This window comes from Lepidochelys kempii, chromosome 2 (genome assembly GCF_965140265.1).
Source record: "Lepidochelys kempii isolate rLepKem1 chromosome 2, rLepKem1.hap2, whole genome shotgun sequence".
In the NCBI taxonomy this organism is placed as follows: Eukaryota; Metazoa; Chordata; order Testudines; family Cheloniidae; genus Lepidochelys; species Lepidochelys kempii.
Genome location: NC_133257.1, coordinates 187,559,363 through 187,574,261, shown reverse-complemented (window position 1 = coordinate 187,574,261; position 14,899 = coordinate 187,559,363). Strand labels below are relative to the sequence as shown.

The 14,899-nt window shown below is 42.5% G+C and overlaps 1 protein-coding gene across 3 annotated transcripts in view; it reads right to left on the bottom strand.

Moving 5' to 3' along the window:
- The window catches only part of MYRIP (myosin VIIA and Rab interacting protein), a 348,495-nt gene extending 338,438 nt beyond the window's left edge, over positions 1-10,057 (bottom strand). Inside the window, exons 1-2 of one of the 3 annotated variants that reach the window (XM_073333104.1) lie at positions 9,546-10,057; positions 4,274-4,400 (exon numbers count right to left, since the gene is read on the bottom strand). The gene's annotated coding sequence lies outside the window, so the exon portion shown is untranslated. Of the gene's footprint in view, positions 1-4,273; positions 4,401-8,378; positions 8,396-9,545 lie in introns of those variants that run through there. The other 2 variants (XM_073333103.1, XM_073333106.1) reach the window with 2 other exon arrangements.
- Positions 10,058-14,899: the final 4,842 nt, after the last annotated feature.

Genomic DNA, 14,899 nt, shown 5'->3' with positions numbered 1-14,899 from the left:
TCAGGCCCTGCACTAAATATAACTTGTCTGGATCCAAGAATGGACCTCTGTATTTGGTATCTGTATTTGGTATTAGCTCAGGTAATGAAAGATTCCAGTTTTCCTGAATCACTGTTTGGATTTGCACTTGTGTGTTCCAGTTCTGCTTTCTTATTTAGATAAAGCCAGATTTTCACTGAGCCATTGACAAACAGCAGTGTCACCAGTCTATGATCTATTAAATCCTTCCAAAATCTATTCTGATTACTTTTTAAGTTTAGTGTCTCTATGGAGACCCTTGTTCTACAAGACATAAGCTATGATTTGATCAGAGTCCACTCCATGATGAGTTATGCAAATTTCAACACACTTACGATAGAGGGATACAAATGTAGAGACACAACTTTCCAGGAGTTTCACCAAGTACCACTGGAATCTGGAGCCCCATTTCTCCTTTTTTAGAGTCAACCACACATGAGGCTGATGTTGACTGCACTTCCCCAATGTGCTTAAGAATATATTAGTTGTTACTTCTTTATAAGCAATGTTGAGTAGTATGTTGAACACCCATATGTCAGAAGTTTAGGATGGATTGCACCAAATAAGTTGGCTCTTTTTCATTTTATTTTCTCCGATTTAAATGGTCAAAGACCACTGTGCTCTGCAGTTTTGGACGTCATTGTGACAGGATATACAGTACACATCTGGGTCCTCAGGAGCACAGACAATGGCCAGGTCAAAAAGTACTGGTGCTGCACACCAGGAAGACTATGGTCTTGTCTATAAGCAGAGACAAGAAGCAGATAGACTCAGTTAGCCTCATAAGAGAAGGGAAAACAGCTGCCAGAGTATGACAACAGAAAGGCTATTGCACAGAGTTCTCTTATTATTTATTTTTTAAAACAATATGGAGGTGTTTGTTGCTCTGTGTTTGGTTCAAGGTGGGGTTTTTGGCTGTTTTGTTTTATAAGTAAAGTTTGGGTGTTTCTTGGAGGAAAATGGGCTGCAAATGCTGCTGATGTCATTCTAGAAAAAAAGAGGAGAGAAAACCCGTTTGGTATCTTCTCTGGAGCAAAGAAGACTTTATTTTCTTTTGGCCCTGAAAAGGCCTCTCTATAGAATGAAGGTAAAAGATTGCAGCCCTGCTCAAAAGCCCATTGAAGTCAATGGGAAAACTCCTATTTGAATGAAGGTCTGAGTCTGGGATTTCTCCTGGCACAAGAAGAGACTGTGTCTTATTTTCTATTATGAAGGCTCTAGACCTCCCTTAAATGGGAACAGATGCAGCAACTGGGACTGTGCCAAACTGTGGAACTGTGTTTTACTCTGGTATCTTCCATAAGAAAGATGGTGGTTGTGCGGCAGAAACAGTAGTCTTGGGAGGGCAATCCAGTCTACTGCTATATTGTAGGGTTTGAATTTGGAACTCCAATAAGCAGGGTGGGCTACAGTTCCCCTCCTGGCTGGTACCAAGGAACCATACAGGAAGACTACTTGGATGACCACTGTGGGCACACTGTCAATGATGATTGAACACATCATTAAAAGAGTGCCATTTGTAAGATCAAACTGCTCAGTGTTCTGGCTCTCCCATTTCAACAGACAAAGCTTCAAAATGAAATATGACATTCAATGAAAAACGCCAAATTAATTTTACAAGGTAATGCTTTATATTGAAGCCTGCCAGGAGACAGTAATGGCTGCAACAATGAGAATGCCAAACACCAATAATAGCATAATTTAAATAAGTAGCAGTAGGTAAAGTTTATGAATAACAGAAGGTAAAGAGATCTCATTTCTTTTAACCAAATTGCAGTCTACTCCTGTGAGTAAAGATTTGCAAGACCAAGCCCTTTGTTAGCATGATATTCTCACAAACACACGCACACACATCTTTGCTACTGAAATGATGCTGGCCCAGAAATCTAATGTGTTCCCTTTCCCAGTATAATCTCTGTGAAATCTAAAAACCTATCATTGATATATTGCTGATTTTAGCTTGACCTGTCAAACGCTAATGTGGTCTTCTAAAAAAAAAAATGTATTCATCTATGCTACTATAGGGACACTAAACCAGCTTACTCCGAAAATAACGTGTTGTCTATCAAATATTTAAGATGCTGCCCACTGATGCAATTCCTATCCCAAGTTCAAATCAAAGTATTGTAACAAACATTCTTCAAAGAATACAATCCTTAATTTATTCAGCTGAAAGTGAAATTAACTCAGTAAAGATAAACATGAGATCACAATCACTGATCTTTATCATCTCTCAGCCACATATAATGGACTACAGTAAGCCACCAGTTATATCTGTATAATCCCTCTGAGAAATTTTGGATGTGTTGCATGTGCGTTGCTCCCCACAGAAGGATATGAGAAGTTAAAGCACACCGCAAATCCGGCTGCATTTGTCTTTTCTACACTGCTCACATTCTATTTTGCTCTTCTGGATCTCAATTTCTCAAATGGTTTGAACAAAGGGGTAGTACACTGCTCCCTCATTCAAATTGCCCAATCTGTCTTCCTCTTCATAGTATTCAATGAACTCCTTTTGAAACCAAATTTGTGAGTATAAGAAATTTGGATGAATTAGTATGCAGCCTGAACATAATGACCTTCAGGTTGCTAGCAGTGCACACATAAGCCAACAGCCTTTACTTGTGATTGAGCTACGCTTATCAAAAATCTACAGAAATATACCAGGTAAACAAGGGTAGGATCTATGGGTTCAAATGGAAGGTGGAGAAAGTATCTTAAGGAAGGGTTGGGGGACTTATTTAGACTATTCAAGCAAATTAAATCCACATTTCCTCCTTTTCAAGGAAGAAATTCTGCCCCCTGGTTTCAATGGGAGTGTGTGCATTTGTCCAAGGTATGAATCTGACCCTTCACATTTCTGAAACAGCAAGGGAATTGGGTGTGCTCGTTAAAGCAGCTTTAACTGTGCAGCCAGCAGTTACTCATCAGATCACAATAGACCTTGCAGATCTTGGCAGCAGTACAGGAGTCATATTTTCACATGGATGAATTGCTTATGAACAATGATGTCGTCTTAGGCACACACAGTTTTTCCTCAACATCAGCCACGCACTTTAAAAAAGAAACACCCTCTTTCAAACATCCTATTTCTTGTACCCATTGTTCCCCTTACAAGATCTAAGGGTGATGACAATGGAACCCTGTACAGTTGGCACTCAAGCTCTGACTTTTTTGCAGTGGGATGGTGGGAGCTAATGCCAGAAACGATCACCAGATCATCTAGTCTGACCTCCTGTATATCATAGGCCACCCAACACCCGCATACCAAATCCAACAACCAAAATTAGACCAGAGTATTACAGCCCACAGAAGACTAGATTATTACGTACCCCAGGCAAGAATAGGTGGGAATAGGTACATACCCTGATAATCCTGGCAAGTGACCCGCTCCACCCACTAAAAATGATGAAAAACCCCCAAGGTCACTGTCAGTCTGAGCTGTGGGAAAATTCCTTCCCAACTCCACATATGGGTAATCAGTTAGATCCTGAGCACATGAGGAAGAACCAGTCAGCCAAGCACCTGGGAGAGAGAATGCTCAATGCCACCTCAGCGCCCTGGCTCTCCCTGACCAATGTCCAACCTCCAGCTGTGGCTGTCCCTGATGCTTCAGTGGAAGAAGATACAACAAACAGAAAACTTCCAGAATACACTGGGGGTGGGGAGAATCCCTTCCAGATCCCTGCAGGTGACCAGCTGAAACCCTGAAGCATGAACTTTTAGGGATGTGAGAGACAAACCAGAAATAAGCTCCAGAGCTGTTGAGCCCTGCCCCCCACAATCAAAAGCAACCCTGTACAATCCCACTCAAAGTTATCCTGCTCTCCCTTCACACTAAGTAAATTGTTTGCCCTCACAACTCCTACTGGGAGGCTATTCCAGAACCTCACTCCTCTGATGGTTAGAAACTTTCTTCTAATTTCCAGCCTGAATTTGTTCATGACTAGTTTATATCCATTTGTTCTTTTGTCAATGTTGTCCTTTACCTTAAATAGCTCTTAGGTCCTCCCTGGTATTTACCCCCCACCACATATTTATAGAACAATCAGTCTTCTTTTTGCAAGACTAAACAAGCCAAGTTCTTCTCATAAGACAGGCCCTCCATTCCCCTGAGCATCCTAGCAGCTCTTGTCTGCACCTGTTCCAATTTAAATTCCTCTTTCTTGAACATGAGTGACCAGAATTGTACACAGTCTTAGCAGTCCCTTGTACAATGTCATTAATACTTCTCTATCTTCTGGAAGTGCCTCACCTGACACATTGTAGGATTGCATTTGTCTTTTTCACAGGTACATCACATTGGTGGTTGACAGTCACCCTGTGATCGACTCACACCCCCAGGTCTCTCATCTGTCGCTTCCAACTGATAAGCCCCCAGCCTGCAGAAGAAATTCTTATTATTATACCCTACGTGCATGCCTTGCACTTTATACTATTGCATTTCATCCCATTTCTGTCACTCTAGTCTTCAAGGTCATCCAGATGTTCCTGTCTAATACTCCAATCTTCCTCTGTATTCAAGATGACTCCCAACTTTGTATCCTCAGAAAATTTCATTAGCACACTCCAGCTTTTTGTGCCAGGGTCATTAATACAAATATTGGCTAAGATTGACCTCAGAACCAATCCTTGAGGAACTCACTAGTAACCTCCCTCCAATGTAATAATTCACCTTTCAGCAGAACCTGTTGCTTTTTTCCCCTTTAGCCAATTCCTTATCCTGCTGACAGTGATCCCCATCTTACCTAGTTTAACTAATAATTTCCCTTGTGGTACCGTGTCAAATGCATTACTGAAGTTCAAATAAATTTGATCTACTGCACTTCCCTTATATTAAAAAATCAGTTGTTTTCTCAAAGAAAGAAATCAGATTAGTCTGGCATGATCTACCTTTGGTAAGCCCATGTTGCCTTACTTCCCCTTTACCTCTATGAATTTAATTATTTTTTTCTTTCACAATTTGTTCTAAAACCTTACATACTACTGAAGTCAAAACAACAGAGGAAAAAGTGACCCAGGCAATTACAGACCTATCTTAAATACAGGTACATTAGCTATTCTCCAATCCTAAAATACTACCCCTAAATAGACAAAATTTATTTTAAAATCCTTACAACCTGATGTGACAGGTTACCTAACTGTCCCCCACATTCCGGGGTGCCACCTGATGTACTGGGGTACCAATGAACCCGCCTGTTACACCAGTCTGGGCTCCCTTACACTGCCTTGCTGAGCCAGGCCCTCAAGATCCTTCTAGCACATACACACAAGTAGGGACACACCCAGCTGCAGAAAGACACAGACACTGAGATCAGTTCTGCATGGGAATTGCCCAGTACTCAAGTGCATACCTCCTCTGGCGTGTAAACCCAAAATGGTATTGTACTGCGCTGCACAGGGAATTATACAGCATAAGCTAAATGAAATTCGTCTCCTCCCTCAATGCGGAGGAAAATATTCACAGCTTTCTCCCTCCCGTTTACGAAATCCACAAACTGGTTTTAGAGAAAACAAAACAAGTTTATTAACTAGACAAAATAGCTTTTAAGTGATTATAAGGGATAGCAAACAGATCAAAGCAGATTACTGAGCAAATAAAACAAACATGCAAACTAAGCTTAATACACTAAAGAAACCGGCTACAAGTGGTAATTTCTCACCCTAAATGTTTCTTTAGGCAGATTGCAGAGGTTCTTGAAGACAAGCTGCTCTTGCTTGCAACTTAAAACTCTGGGTATTTCTTTCACAGCCCAGATACCTTTTCCAGCCTAGGCTCAGTCCCGTTCCCACCCCTGCCCCCTGCTGCTTGTCTTTGTTTCTTAGATGTTTCCAGCAGTCATCCTGGGTGGGGATTCAGGGAAGAATGAACCCTGATTAACTTCCCTGCCTTAAACAGGATTACATATGGAGAGAATCCTTTGTTTCCCAGTTTGATACCCACCCGCCCATTGGTGGAAAAATACTAGTAGTCCAAGATGGAGTCCAGTACCAGGTGCCATGTTCATGCGACCCTGCAGTGTCAAAGCAGTCATGAGTCAAAGGCCCTCTGAAGCTTCCCAGGAAGGTGGGAAATTAGTATCTTCAAAGACCTATTGTCCTCCCTAATGGTTCATTGACTTGTCCCCACCTGAACAGCCAGACTGATTGCATTTTGTCTAGTGGGTGTTCCCCAGATGCAAACACTTTTGTAATTGATACATAGTCAATATTCCTAAATTTAGATACAAAAATGATACATGCATACAAATAGGATAATCACATTCAACAAATCAGAACCTTTCCAATGATACCTCACATGCACAAAACACATCTTAGTCACGCCATATTCATATCACAATATCTCTATGAAGAATATGGGGCATAGTGTCACACTGGACTACCAATTTCAGGTGTCAGCTCTCTCAGTATTCTGGGATGGAAATTATCTGGATTCCCTGATTTGAGCACATTAAACTAAGTTTTTCTTCTAATTCAGATGTGATAAAGTCTTGTCTAAGAATAATTTTTCAAAGCACTTGGTAAAATTCATAACAGCCATACCGGGTCAGACCAAAGGTTCATCTAGCCCAGTATCCTGTCTTTTGACAGTGGTCAATGCCAGGTGCCTGAGAGGGAATGAACAGAACAGGTAATCATCAAGTGATCCATCCCCTGTCGCCCATTCCCAGCTTCTGGCAAACAGAGGGATGCCATTCCTGCCCATTCTGGCTAATAGCCATTGATCGACCTAACCTCCATGAATTTATCTAGTTCTTTTTTGAACCCTGTTATAGTCTTGGCCTTCACAACATCCTCTGGCAAGGAGCTCCACAGGTTGACTGTGCATGGTGCAAAAAAAAAAATATATATATATATATATATATATATATATATATATATATATATATATATATATATATATATATACTGCCTTTTGTTTTAAACCTGCTGCCTATTAATTTCATTTGGTGACCCCTAGTTCTTGTGTTATGAGAGAGAGTAAATAACACTTCCATATTTACTTTCTCCACACCAGTCATGATTTTATAGACCTCTATCATATATCCCCGTAGTCGTCTCTTTTCCAAGCTGAAAAGTCCCAGTCTTATTAATATCCCCTCATACAGAAACCGTTCCATACCCTCAATCATTTTTGTTGCCCTTTTCTGAACCTTTTCCAATTCCAATATATCTTTTTTGAGATGGGGCGACCACATCTGCATGCAATATTCAAGATCTGGGCATACCATGGATTTAGAGAGAGGCAATGTGATATTTTCTGTCTTATTATCTATCCCTTTCATAATGGTATCCAACATTCTGTTTGCTTTTTTGACTGCTGCTGCACATTGAGTGAATGGTTTCAGAGAACTAGTCACAATGACTCCAAGATCTCTTTCTTGAGTGGTAACAGCTAATTTAGAGCCCATCATTTTATATGTATAGTTGGGGTTATGTTTTCCAATGTGCATTACTTTGCATTTATCAACATTGAATTTCATCTGCCATTTTGTTGCCCAGTCACCCAGTTTTCGAGAGATCCTTTTGTAGCTCTTTGTAGTCTACCTGGGACTTAACTATTATTCACTTCCTGGGACTTCACTTTTATTTCTAACAGTAGTTTCATGGGCATGGGAAGTCTGGGCAGCAAGGGAATTGAAACCATTATTAGTTATCCTCATTTTGGCATGTTCTAGACTGTGGTCCTGTTCTACTTCCATGCACTGCAAATTATGACAGAAATAGCTCATCAGGAACATTAGTTGGTATAAAAAGACAGTTTTAAAAAATGACTTCCTAGGAATACAAAGCAGTTCTTGTGCACCTGTCCCCAGAAACAGCTATTTTTTTTTTCCAAGCATACCTTATAATGTATGCATTGCACATGAATGCTCTCAGGGCCTAGTTCTGTGTGCCTTTTAAAAGGTCTCAACTACAAAGATTTGTGTGAATATGGAAACTGAACTATCCTATCACTTATAGACAGTTCTTCTAGAATAGGGTTGAGACATATTCCCAGGAAAGTAAAGGAGACCTTTATTACCAGTCCCCATATTACAGATGTGCTAGTAGTAAAAGATTCTAGGCTCCAGAACGGTCAAGATGACACCTATCCACATTTTCAAAACAAGGAGGAGGGGATTAAAAGAAAAACAAACCCACATATCTCTCCATGTAAGTCTCTAAGCACTGTTTACATCCATGAGAATATTCTTAATGAGGCACCCGCACTAAGATATTTTGCTTCATAGTTCTTACTTGGTTACATTAATCTAAAACAAAAACACAAAACAAACTCAATACTACTAAATTACATTCTCCAAGGCAAGTTAACCTAAGCCATATGGTATTTTCCCCAGTAGTCACAATATACTGACCTTGATACTAGGAATGTGTGTGCTCTTCAGCTGTAAAAAAAAAAATGGTGCTATGTGGTGTACTGGCAAAAAGGACGCAGTGAGAGTGTGCTACACATCTTACAGTACAATCCTGAATGGCCTCAGAGAAGTTAGTTCATCAAAAGTAAAATATTCTATTTACTGTTAATAACTACAATGACAGTGTTTGAATAACGATATCACTAAAAAGGCTGCCAAGCTATTCGGACATGTGGCCTGTAATCAAACTAAATAAATCTTAACATTTTAAGGTAAAATTAAATCACTGAAGAGAGGTGATCTGTTCAACCAGTTAATGTTGTTTTTATAAGGTGGGAAAGACAGCAGGATCTAACTGCTTTGCTGTTGTAAATTTCATTTGGGAAATATGTCCCTCCCTTTACACAATCTCTTGGGTAGTATTTCCTCTCTATTTCCATATCATAGGTCATTATAATACACATATAAACATCATGTAGCTCATACAAAGAAGAAAGACCCAAGAACCACAGAAAAATAATAGCTACAAATAATGCATAGCTGTGTAAATGAATGAGGATGGCTTGAGTCTGGTTTTGACCTTTAGTAGTAGTGCAAAATAAGTTCAGATCCTTAGAAGAATCCCAGTCTCCCTCCCCTTTTTATGCTTTGCCATCATCCCTTCTTTCTCAGTTTCTCCTTCTCTGTCCTAGGGGGTGACATCTCAGCCTACATCCTTCTCTATCGTCAACCCAATTTGGTGTCACTAGATATAGGACTCACCTGCAATGTCTATTTTAAAAGGAAAGTTAAAAAGAGCAAATTCCACACTGAACAGGATTGCGACTCGCAAGGTAAGCGGAAGAGACAGATGCAAGAATTGGGAGAATACAGGCAGAGGATTATGTCACACATATTCCCCCCCCCCCCCAATCATCCCACCCCTTCTCCTCTAGACACCCTACCCGGGTGTCACATTAGTTAGTGAAACTACTGTACATCAGTCCAGCACCAAATTTGGAACCGGAGGAGCTGCTTCCATGCAAGCCACATTCAGCAGTTTCCAAGTGAGCAATTGCATCCAAATACCAATCCCGACACAAGACACATCTCCTCTCCCCCTGCATTACGTACACAGGCAAGCAGGAGGGCTTGCAGGGAAAGAGATGGACAATTGTCAGTACTCACACTCAGAATAACGCAAGATGGAAGCAGGGCAGTAACTTCACTGATCAATTCTCACAGGCGCCAGCAAAAATACACCGACTCCCGCTACAGCTGATCCTGCTGGGTCAACAAGTCCTTCAGTGCCTTCCCCCTCTGGATGCACTGTAGAGGGGTAAGGATTGGGGGGGGGGAGGCTGTCCCGCTGTTTTGGTTTAAGAAGCAATCAGACCCAGGACTGTCATGCAATAAAACCCTCCCTTCGCTACTGCTGTTGGGCTGCTCCCCAACGCTGCCCCGGCTACTCCTATCCCCCGCACGCCGCAGGGAACTCCTGGCTGAGGCCGGTCGGCGTGCCCCCAGCTCCAGCCAGCATCCCAGAAGGGAAGAGCACAGGGCAGCAGGGCGCCGCTTGCTCCCGCCTGGGGAAAGGGGCAGCGCTGGGCTCCCCGCTGGAGCCGCTCCCTACAGGAAGCGCCTACAGGCTGCGATTGCAGCGCAAGGCGCTGCGGCTGCAGCCGGCTCCTGCCATCCCCCCCCCACCCCGCTCCGCGCGCCTCGCCCTACCCTGCCTCTCCTCGCCGCCGAGCCCGACACCTGGCCGAGCCCAGCCAGCCAATCAGCGCAGAGCCCTGGCCCCTGCTCGGGAAGGGAGGGGGGGAGCAAACGAGGAACTACGCCAGGGCGCGCGCGCGGACCTGGCCGCCTCTCCCAAGAGCGGGGGGAGAGGAGGTGTGTACAGCGCGCGCTTGAACCACGCGAGCCCGGGGCTGGCGCGCGCGTCATCTAAACCGTGGCACATGCATTGCAGCGCGCAAGGAGGGCGGGGGGAGAGGATGCAATTGCAGTCATCACAGGGAAGGAGGTGCGTGGTGCATAGTGCGCCCCAGGGGACAGGGCTCCCGCGTGCTGCCAATTCACACAGCCTTGCCCACACGCCGGAGGCAAGGGGAAAATCTAGTTGCCACACTATTTTAAAGTTGCAGTCAAGATTGCCAAGTCACTCTCCCGCCCCACTTATTGCAGAATATAATGGAGAGGGGAATGGGATGTCCACACTAGAAATGCATGGAGGGAGCAAAGGGAGCTGATACAAAGATTAGATCAAAACTAAGATTATGAATTCTGGTCAGGTGGGAGTCCCTGAAGGGAAGAGCTGGGGGGGGGGGGAGGTGAAAATTGGCATGTGTTAGAGACCAAACCCAGGAAACACAGGCACTAGGAAAAGCATAGGAGGCCCAAATCTAGCAAGGTACTTAGGCACCTAAATTCCAGTTTTAAGCAACAGAACTCCTGCTCAACTGGAGCCTAACCATGGAGGCAACATCATTTACTCAGTGCCTAAGTTTCTGCAGGAAAGGTTCCCTAAGCATGTAAATTTCTGCCTCTAAGCATGCCTCCCTCCAGGTACCTGGACACTTGTCTCATAGTTAAGCAAACTGGGGGAACACAGGCCCAGTGGTGCTGGGACAATTTGTACAGTCAGGGTGCTGAGAACCCTTGAACTGTGAACCCTGAATATGACGTCAACCACTTCAAGTCAGGGGTGCAGCAGCACCCCCAACACTAGCATCTACGTTCAGGCACACTGGGCCCGATCGAGTAGGTGGGTTCAGAGGCTTCCTATTGGATAGGGTCCCATTCAAAACCAGCCAGAGGAGGAGGTGGTGGTGCTGCTGCCCATCTAATAACTTCAGCCCAGTGATTACAGCACTTACCTGGGTTTTGGGACACTCACATTCAATTCCCCCCTCAGAAAGAAAACGGATTTGAACAGGGGGTCACCCATCTTTCAGTCACGTGCTCTAACCGCTGGACTATGTAATATTCTGATGTGGGATTTCCTCTCTCTCATGTTGAAGCAGTTCCACGTGGATAAACACTTAAATAGTCATTGAGCCAGACAGAGAAAATAAGATTGTAGCCTGGTGGTTACGGTACCGAGATGGGAGACCCAGGGTGCGGTCCCTCTTGCTCTGATCACTCTCACTATTTTTCCAGAGTGCAACAGCTTCAACTGCAGACACTGAGGGAGCCCTACAGCAGAATATCGCATAGCTCAGTGATTAGTACATGCTCCTGAGGAATGTGGGAGAGCCCTGTTCAAATCCCTTGTACCCATCAAAGAGAGGATACTTCAGTCCTAGTCTCCCACACCCCAGTGAAGTGCTCTACTCCCTGGGCTAAAAGTTATAAAGGAGGCAGCAGCTCTTCCCCTGTCTGTTGTGTGGAATGAGGCAAGCACCTAACTCATTCTCACAAAAAACAACTTAGGCTTCTAAGCTGTTTGACTCCAGGAGAGGATTCCTTTTTATGGATCACAAGCAGACACAGATGCCTCCTTCAGGCACACACCCCTCTCCTCAGCATTTCCCATTGGCTAGCTAAGGCAGCTCCCTGTGTAGCATGTTGGCTTGTGTGGCTCCCATTCTTAGGCACCTATCCCTCCCCATTCATTGTATAGGGAGCCTTGGTAGCGGACTCATGCTTTGCAGATTGTAGTGGTGTTTTTGTGATTTCCTAGGTGCCTAAGAGATAGGTGTTGCAACATTCCACATCACAAAGCTTAAGGCCCTTTGTGGATTCAGGACAGAGCCTCTGGGTGCCTCTACAATAGGGGGGAAAAATGGTCCCTGTGTTATAGCATGGCCAGAAACAGTGCAGCACACGTGTTTACGACCATTGTATCATGAAAACCTGCATACAGCAGATTTTCATTACATGATGGTAAAACCCCTTATATCTTTGCTTCTACCAATGCAGCTGCACCATTGGTGACATTTACTGCAACCCAGCTAGTAAGTTTTCTAGTGTGGACAAGGCCTATGTGGATAAAAGGAACAATTTGAAACAACTTTTAAAGGGGGTGAGGACGTCATGTGGAAATCTCAAGTAAAATTGTTTGTCACCACATATCTTACAAACGATCAAGTGAAAACTCAACAGTACATAGTAGAAGAGACAATATGTTCCCAGGCTTGGGAATCGACCATTTACATCCAAGGAACAGAGAATTTAAAGAGAAGTATTTCACTAATTACCCTGGTTTTTAGTTTAAAAATAAATCCTGCAAGAATGTAAATCAAACTCTCTTTTGTTGGTCTTATTATGCCTTTCAAAAGTGACGTGCAAATGGTGGGGTGGGAGGAGGAAAGCAGAAAGTATCTGCTCTTTTCGACCTGTTGTGAGGCTTTTCCTTTTCCAGTCAGAGCAACTATACATTTTATGTTTTTCCTTCAAACTCTCAACTTTTTAATGTTTCCTGTGGCATTTTAACTGGTCAGATAACACCCTGTTCCTATTCTTTGCAGTAAAGAGTCTTACAATAGATCCTGCCTTCAGGATGATGTGATCAGGCAAAAGTATGCTCCCTGGAGCTGTAGCATTCATATATATTTAGCTTAACAAGATCTAAATTATGAGAAAGCCCAATCTATCTCACCTGAAATTTTCATTTGCTCTCCAGGTAATTGCCTCTGTATCAAGATCAGATCTTGTATTTATTATAATGGTGCCCCTTTTATTTCTGATGTAGTGATCTACAGATTAGGCTTGAATATGTCTGTTACCACCATTTGTTCCAAAGAATTCTTCAGTACTATTTATGTAATTATGTGAGAGGTAGCAGAGAGAAGTTTTCAAAATGTTCTTGGCCTATTTGCATGTATTTTTGTTATTTACTTTGACAATGTAGGTTATGGAGTTCTGTGCTGTTTATAAAGTGGATATATAATAAATCATACTATCTCATAGGCTACTATGGCAGTAATTACAAGGGTCAAAATTAATTTGCTGCATCACTGGATAGCTGTTGATACTACTACTATGCCTATAAATATTTAAAGGTTTTAGGATATGTAACACACCTTCCTAAAAATGCACACAATCTTCATACATGGCATGGCACTGATCTTTTTTCCCATTGAAGACAAAGACCAAATGTCCACTAACTTCAATTGGTGCAGAATAAGTCCCCCTGAATAGACATTGCTGATGGCTATACAGTGTGGTAGCACAACCCCATAACCGGTAGGTGAGGTACATAATACCTCCACAAATTATGCATTACAAACCACTACCTGGGACAGATGGGGGGTGATGACCCATCTCTCCAAACGGGATTAGGTGCCACTACCCAATACCTGTATTCAAGGCCTTAGTGTAGATACTGTCTGCAGCCTATATGCCAAAAAAAAGGTGGATAGATGTACACATTTAAAAAAAAAAAAAAAGGTGGGAGTGAGGAACCAGATGGTACAGACTACCAAGACTTCCGGCCATATGGGATGAATGTAATGTTTTATCATAATCAAGTTGTGGCCCAGTCAGTCATTTCCAACAATCAGTGAGTCATTGCTGTAATCGGACCATGCTCTTTATACATCCTGTGTCATTGCAGATTGTACTGTATTGGGCTAATTAGTTTTCCAGTAAAGTTATTTTCATACCTGTTTTTCATGCTTGCTTAACTTTATTTTAAAGTAGCTGCAGCTGTTCACTGCAAGGTACATTGGTTTGATTTCAGTTAAAATATTTTGTATTCAATAAATCTTGGCAGATTATCTAGAGAATATTTCATTTGCATTCACATTATACCACAAATGAAAGAAAATAATACATCAAATATTTATGAATGTGTGACAGAGTGCAGGGTGAAAACAGGCGAGTCTGCACTCTGATCACTCTAAATTAGTTCCCCAGTAGGCAGCTGATGGGGGTAATTACTCAATCAGGCTGCCTGGCTGAGCCAATTACCCCGTCAGCACTGGGCTGATAAGAGGCAGCACAGGAAGGAAGTGGAAGGAGAGAAGGAAGAACAGGGCTAGCTAAGCCTAGCTAGACAGAGGCTCAAAACAGGGAGTTTTCTGTTACCCCCAGGCCCTAGTGAGAAGACCAAAAGCTAGTTGAATATTGTAAACGGGCTATTGCACAAGGACTGTCGTGAAATTGGTGGAGGGAACACAAAATAAAAACACATGGTGGAGGCACAGCCATGGGAGTCTGTGCAAGAGAGGACCCATGACAGAGTATTAATAATCCACTTGTTTGAGTTAATAAAATAGGTGCCAGTCTATGACACATACATCATTTCAAAAGTGCCTTTAAAAAAAATCTTTTTGATGCAGTTCTTCTGGAAACATCATCATCATCTCACAAACAAACAAAAAAAGTCACTTCTTCAGATAAAAGTTACAAAAAATAATCTTCAAGAGCAGCATTTTTCAAGTGCAACATGACACAGTAGCAAATTAGTTTGAAGAAAATAACTCTCAGCACTGGATAAAAATAAAGGTCACTCATTGCTTATATTAGTACAGTAATCAATAACATCTACCCAGCATTTTAATGTGATTGAAAAAATACCAGACTGGAGATCA